The following is a 7,942-nucleotide window of genomic DNA, read 5'->3' on the forward strand; positions in this document are numbered from 1 at the left end:
CGTCCTAGTTCTTCTCACCACCTGTCCTACTATAATTCCCTTATAACCGGCTTCCATGCCTTAAGGATCTCTCTGTTCCAATCCTCTCTCTCTCTAAAACCTACCCATTGAAAAGTGCCAACTCCTATGCCCTCTCCTCATGAAGCCCTCCCTTAACCACCAGAAAATACTCTTGAATTGCGATCATGCATTTTCTGTGCCCCTTTCCATTTTGGTAGCTCAAAGATTATTCCGTTCTATCCCTGCCCCCTGTCTTGAACACAGTTTATTTCTTCCACTCTGGGTACTTTTTTTCATGTTTTTTAAAAAAATAATAACTTAATTCCTTATAACTGTAATAATTTATTTACATATATGTCTCCCCCATTAGATTATGACTAGACTGTACTATATTTATCTTTCAATTATTCCCAGTGCTGGGCACAGGGCCCAGCACATAGCAGATTTTCAGTATGTGTTACATGGGTGAAAAAAAATCTCTAAATGGCCTTTATATATAAAAGCCGTCATTTTCTGCTTTAAGATATAGTTATTTGCAGACATATTGTGTCTTCCCTGCTGGACTCTGAGTTCCTTAAAAGGAAGGGATTCTGTCTTGCCATCTAGTAGGTACTTTGAAAGCTCGAGTGAGTGAATAAATAAAGGGATGAATGAATCAAACAGCCAAGACGCCCCTGCACAAGGTTTCATAAAGAGCAAGGGCTCTTGGAGTCAAGCAGAACAGCTTTTGAATTGTGGGTCTGCTACATGGTTTAGTGCATTGTGTGATCTTTGCAACCCTCGCATGATAGTACCTACTCACAGAGTTTTTATGGGGATTCAATTAAATGAATCATAAAAAGTGATTAGCCTAGTGCCTGGCAAATATTAATAACAGTTACTATTTTCTGTGCACGTACTCTAGTAAACTAGATTTGGTTCTTTGTATCCCACTGCATTTTTATCTTATTTATCTTTGCAACAACCCTAGATGAAGGTACTGTTAGTCCCACATTTTGCAGGTAAAGAAATTGAATTTCAGAAAGGTTAAATTACTTGTTAAGCCTAATTCCTGCTTTGACACATTTTTTACCAAAGAATCCTAACCCGGCCTCTAGAAACACAAGAAGTAAAAAGAGGGCAATTAAGGCATTCTTGGCTTTTGATCAAGGTCTCATCCAATGGACTGAGATTTGGGAACATGGAGAAGTCTCAGATCCGGGGTTATTGTTTGAGGACCAGGGAACCACAGAAGTAAGGTGGGAGCAGGGAAAAGGGACTCAGAGCTTGCCTGGAAGGCCTTCTCCAGGGAGGAGCCCAGGGGACCAACCTGGCTCTCACTATAAAAGTGACTAATCACTTCGGTCCCCTCTGGTAATTGCAACCAGATACTGCCGCTGGCAGCACTTCAGTCCCAACATGTTTAATTACTGGGACGTAGAGTCCCTCAGTCCCCCATGTCCCCCTACCTCCCCCTCTCCTGTCAGCAACATTAATGTCAAACTCAAGGTAGAGGATGGGAGTCGTGGGAAGCCACTGGCATGGAAATAATCTTTACAGTCCTTTCTGCCAGAGAGAGTCTTTAACTCTTATACATGTTTCCCTATCTATTACTTTGTTGGCATTCCACAAAGCATCCCCTTAAAGTTGACAGGCCAGGGTATGATTACCCCATTGCACAGATAAGCAAGCAGTAAATTGAATAATAATAATAATCTTTTGCTTTTTTTCAAGCACTTAGTAATTTTCAAAGTGGTTTTACATTCATTATGCTGTCAGAACCTCCCAAGATCTCTCGGAGTCAGTCTAGCACAGTACAGTGACTAAGAGCATAGGTTCCAGCATTAGACAACTCAGTTTGTGTCCTGGTTCCGCCACGGACCAATTGGGCAACTTTGGGTATTCATTCATTTATGTACTTAATTATCTAGCAACTAAATATTGGGTGCTTACCATGCGATAGGTCCCAGGCCTGAGTGCTGGATATCTAGCAGTGGACAAGACAGCCAAGTCTGTATTCACAATCTGGCGGAAGAGACAGACAATAAGCAAACAAATGTATAACTTCAGAGAATTCTAAGTGCTATGAAGAAAAATTAAGCAGGGTCAAAGGGATGCCTATTATAGATAAGAACGTCTCTTTGAGAGGGGTGATATTTGAGCAGAGATCCGGATGTAGGGATAGAATGAGCCATATGAGGGTCTGGGAGATGATCATTCCAGGTGGAGGGAACAGCAAATGCAGAGTCCCTGAGACAGGAATATGTTTGGCATATCTGAGGAACCACGAGAAGTTGGTGTGACTGAAGCAGGATGAGCAGAGGGGAGAGTGATAGATGAGGTCAGATCACGCCAGGACCACATCGAGTAAGGCCTTGTAAGACAGAGAAAGGAAGTTGGATTTTATTTTTAGTGCAGTGGGAAACCCAATGGAGCATTTTAAAGAGGAGAGTTATCTGATTTGTAACATGATTAAGAGCTGAGCTACCTTCAAATCCTGGCTCTCCAGTTCACCAGCTATGTAATTTCAGGCTAATTATTTAATCTTTCTGTGCCTCAGTTTCTCCACGTGTAAAAACGAGGATAATAATAATATACCTACTTCATAGAGCTGTTATGAGTCAAGTTTTTAGAACAGTGACTATGTACACAGTAAACACTACATAAATGTTAGCTATTGTTTACATTTTTTAGAAAATCACTTCTCTGAAACTGTTTTTTTACCTCTAAAATGAGAATAAAAATATCTGCTTCACAAACTGGTTATAAGACCTAAATGTATTCACATACGTAAAGCACCTTTCAATGATGAGCATATAGTAAATGCGCCATAAATTATAATTTTAAAAAAAGATTCAGTTGTTAATATTGTCCTTATTTCAAAAATGAGGAAATTGAGTCTCAGAGAAGTTAAGTGACTGGCAAAAGTTTTAATTTTCTATTTTTTTTTAGATAGAAATGATGGAGGTAGGACTCAACCTAGACACCTGACTCTGAAATCAGTGCTCTTCCCACACCAGGAAGAGCTGGCCTTCTTTCTTCTTATCACCCTACATGTTAGGTGTTGGCTGGAAGGAAGGCCCAGAGTCCCTGACCCTCCATCTGTGTTTCTTCGAAGCTCTGGAGTCTGGGCTGTCCTAGCCAGGATGCTCGTGCAAGAACAGAGTGGGCTAATCCTCTCCCAGCCACCAGTCTGGTTTATATTGTTTAAACTCCCCAGAAGTTGCCATTGCTGGGGGCTCTCCTCCAGTGAGCTCTCAATGGCTCCCCCAGCTGAGTTCCTGGGGAACTGCACATTGTCTCAGCATGGGCCTTCTGTCCTAGGTTAATCCATCCCATTCGTTGCATGTACTAAGCTCTGGAAACTCCATCTGGGTGTATGTGTGTTTCTCTCTGTTGTGGGCATGGGTTATGAACAGAGTAACCATACATTTTTCACTTTTATTCTTTATTCAAAATATTTTGTTTATTTTATAAATGATTTTAAAACTTTTAAAAAGAAATACTTATTAGATAGAAAAGTAACAGGACAAAAGTAACAGGACAAAAGAATACACAGGAAGTCTCTATCCCACCCCAGACCTCAGGTCTTTTAGTCCTTCGTAGAAGCAACCACTCTTACCAATCTCCTGGATGACTTTCTATGCAACATAAGCTTTTACGAAAGTTTTTTTATTGAAGTATGATATGCATACTAAATATATTTTAATTAAAAAATTAAATCATGCTCGTTGTAAAAAAAAGTCAAACAATACCAAAGTTTATTAAAGGAAAAGGAAAACTTCCCTCCTCACTGCTCCTCAACCTCTCTCCCTAAAAGTAACTACTGTTAATAGTTAGGGACCTGAAAACCTTATTGTCCTTGAGCTCAGAAACCTCAGATTCCTGTTGGACCTCTTTCACTCCTCCATCCCTTCATCTAATTTTATCTCCTACTTTGCACATAAGAACCTGGTAATATAATGCTCATTTTGCAGCTGAGGAATTTGAGGCTCAAAGAGGGGAGGTGGTTGCTCGAGGACATAAGCAGAACCAGGAGTTCAGATCCAGGTGAGTGTGTCTGCCTCCAAGCCCCATGTTCTTTCCTCCATGTTCCTCCACCTGGTTCCTGTTCAGAATCTAAGACTTCAGTTACTGTGTCACATGAGGCAGCAGGTAGTTTCAGGTTAGAATGTAATTAAGGGCTCATTTTTGAGGAAGGAGAGAACCTGGTCCCTGGTAGCTGTCAACAAACATCCTTTACTGCTCAAGCCCTGAAAGGTAGTGAAAAGATGCCACCCGATGCCACCCACTGCAAGAAACGTCAAGCTTGGGTGAGCTGGTTACTTAGAACTTAATTTTGTCAGTGGGAAGAGGCTAGGACTAGAATGAGACCTGCCCACTGAGGCAGTCAGGACAGGGGGAAACTGTCCAGCTGATGGAAGGGATTGTATTATTACCTAACTATTCAATCCAAGGAGATTCATACAATCCAACCAAGGAGAAGAATCATCAAGAAGAGCGCCCAGAGGAAATTCTTGGCACTCCTCACACATCTCATGCTCTTGCACACTACACACACACACACACACACACACACACACACTGGAGGTAAATCCCTTCCAGCCTTTGTCTGCTGGGCAGATTTATCCTTCACCATCAGGTTATAATATCATTGCCTCTATGAAGCCAGCCAATCCCTCTTCATAGAATTTACTACACTGTATGTGTGTGAAATACTTTTTTATTCACTTGCCCGTGAGTCTAGGCAAGGTCCGTGTGTTATTGTTCTTTGCATCTCTCTCAGGGTCTAACTCAGGATTTGGTGCATAGTAGGCACTCAATCAATATCTGTTTAATGATGAATGAATGGATTCAGATGGACAGAAGCAAGTTGTTTGCAATCTGCTGCGAGAAACAGTATCGATTTGGTGCCTCTGGCCCTGCTTTAGACTGATAGTTTGCAGTAAGAGGGAAAAGATTGGGGTTTTTTTCTTTAATTTTCCCCCTCTATTATCCTCACCTCACTTCAATTTCTCAGGGTGTTGGCATGGAGAGGAATGTGGGGAACAGGGTGAGGAAAGTCTTCTTTGAAGTAGTATTATAGCTGGCTTTATGCTTTCTGGGTCTGGAAGATGTTTAGAGCTGTACCTGTGTAACATCGAAGTATTACAGGTGTTCTCAGAGGCACTCCCGGGCTCCTTTTCCTTAGTAAAGACATCTTTATTACCAATGGTCATTTTTCTTCTTACTTCTGGGGTCCCTTTACCCCAGTAGAAGGCCTTACTGAAAAGGACTCAAAGTGGGCCTATGCAGGCTCTCTTTCTCTTACTTACCCCACATCTGGCCTACAGAAAATGTTCCTTGACAAATTCTGGGAGACTGAGCCAACCCCAACAGAGCAGCAATCTCCTGGGTCTGCCACCAAAGCAGTTGGCATGCTTGTCTCTTGTTGCTAGATTTCCCAGGCAGGAGGTAGATCCAGTCACTATGCTCCTCAACTGCAATGGGGATGGATTTGGCACCATAGATTCTTGTGGAAAGTCCCCTCCCCCAATCACTTGGCCTGAGCAGTTAAAGGTAAAACCCCCACCAATTTTCCCCAGGAAGGGTGGGCACTCACAGCCAGAAATATCTCCACATATATTCCCTACTCTCTACTCTCTTGACCCTATAGATAAGGGATTAGAAAAGTTTAAAAGATTTTAGACTATTAGAAAAAACTATGTTTTTTTTAGCACCTCACTTTGAAATTTCACATTCATAATTTTAAAAAGAAAAAAATCAGAGGAACTATCTACAAATAATGAGTTAGGCTGGGGTGCAGAATCCATATTATAGCCCTGGGAGAGAGTTAGGATGTAAAGTATGTTCCTAGAGGTGGAATTTAGGATATAAAAGAAGCCCAGTTCACAGAGAGGACCAGGGTTTCTTTTCTTTCAACTGATCCATTGTTTCTCCCTCCAATCCAGCTTCCTTTGAGGCCTTCTCCTCATTCTGGTTCATCAGGTAGGTTTGAACATGGCCAGACTTTATTTGTGTCCAGATTAAGTCTTTTCCCATAGGTTTCTTGGGCCCCAAGCAATTGAAGTGATATATATATGAACACCTGTTTCTTTGCCCCAAATAATCCTGGCACTTTATAGGACATTTGAAGTCCGATGTACTCTTAGAACCTAAAGAACCTTTCAGGGGAATGTTACCCACTTTCACACATCAGCTAACACCGTTTTTTTGCTCTGGCCCGGAAAACATACCCAGTTGTACTATTTTGTTGTGTTTTAATACAATTCCTAACTTGCTGTTAATACATTGTATTATTATCCAATACTAGTACACAGTAGATGTTCAATAAATGTTTGCTGGGTGAATGAATAAATGAATAAGGGAACAAATGAACAAATTTCCCTTTTCAAAGATCAAAGATTACTGTTTGGTTTTAATCACTTTCTACTCCATTTACCCTTTATTGGTATGTCTTCGTAGTCTGGAACCTGTGTTTACTCCTCATGGTCTTAAAATGAATTGTGTAGTTTGCTGATGAATTTTATGGCATTAACCTTTGTAACACTAAAGTTGACTCAATTCATTCATCAAATGGATGCTTATTTATCAGCACCTACCATGTGTCAGGTCTGTGCAAAATGCTAGGAATAAGTCAAACATAGTCTCTTATGCTAATGAAGCTTAAATTTTAGAGGGAGAGAAAGATAACAGGTAAACAAACAAACTAAAAAAGAAAGTGAAAAGTTCTGTGAAAGAAACAGAATACTGTGATATAAAATGATAGCTTTTCCCTCCTCCCGCTTCCCCTACCAGCATGCCCCAGCTGCATGGCACTGGCTCTGAGCTCCCGCCTCCTGCTAAGCCATCACCGCTGTAATCTCCTTCCAGCCTCCACCATGATTATTTACCAGGGCCTCATCAGCCATGATGAGATGGTCTCTGACATCTACAAGATCCAGGAGGTCCCAGAAGGTCTGTGCCTGGAGGCAGAGGGGAAGATATCAGTAGGATAGGGGGTAACACTGATGACTCACTTATTGATGGAAATGCTGCTCTGAAGGCCCCGAGGGCAAAGGTACCTAAAGCACAGTAATCACTGTTTTTGATATTGTTATGAACCATCATTTGTTGGAAACCATCTTCACAAAAGAAGCCAAGATGTACATCAAAGATTACATAAAATCAATCAAAGGGAAACTTGAACAGAGACCAGAAAGAGTAAAACCTTTTATGACAGGGGCTGCAGAACAAACAGAGCACATCCTTGCTGACTTCAAAAATCTACCAGTTCTTTGTTGGTGAAAACAAGAATCCAGATAGCATGGTTGCTCTGCTGGACTACCATGAGGATGGTGTGACCCAATACAATTTTCTTTAGGGATGGTTTAGAAATGGAGAAATGTTAACAAATTTGGCTGTTTGGATCTATCACCTGTCATCAGCACAACTGGCTGCTGCTTTTCATCCACACACCAGGACTAGGACAAACGAGACTGATGTTACCTTGAGCTCTTCATTTACTTTGACCTTGGTTTATTTAGAGGCATTGTTTTTAAGAAAAACATGTCATGTAGATTGTATAAAAACAAAAAAAGAAAGGAAAGAAGGAAGGAAGGAAGGAAGGAAGGAAGGAAGGAAGGAAGGAAGGAAGGAAGGAAGGAAAAGAAAATGATAGCACATTACTTTGGATAGCATGATCCGGGAGAACCAAAGCTGAGGAAGTATCATTTACGACCAGACCTGAAAGAAGGGAAGGTAACAGCTAAGACAGGACTTGGAGGAAAAGTGGTATCTGTAGAAAGCAAAGTATGTGTAAGGGCTCTGAGATAGAAGAGGTTGGTGTGTGTAACATTCAGGGTTGTTTCATTTCTCTCCATTCCATATACTGTTGTAGTGAACATTCTTAAACAGTACCTGTTGTCTGAGTACTTTTCCGAGATGGATTCCCACATCACTAATTCTTTGCATCTTTTTTTCT

At 41.1% G+C, this 7,942-nt stretch overlaps 1 pseudogene; it reads left to right on the top strand.

Moving 5' to 3' along the window:
* The first annotated feature begins 6,860 nt into the window (after positions 1-6,860).
* LOC102881153 lies at positions 6,861-7,370 on the top strand (annotated as a pseudogene).
* Positions 7,371-7,942: the final 572 nt, after the last annotated feature.

Source organism: Pteropus alecto, unplaced genomic scaffold (assembly GCF_000325575.1).
Source record: "Pteropus alecto unplaced genomic scaffold, ASM32557v1 scaffold45, whole genome shotgun sequence".
Lineage (NCBI taxonomy): Eukaryota > Metazoa > Chordata > Mammalia > Chiroptera > Pteropodidae > Pteropus > Pteropus alecto.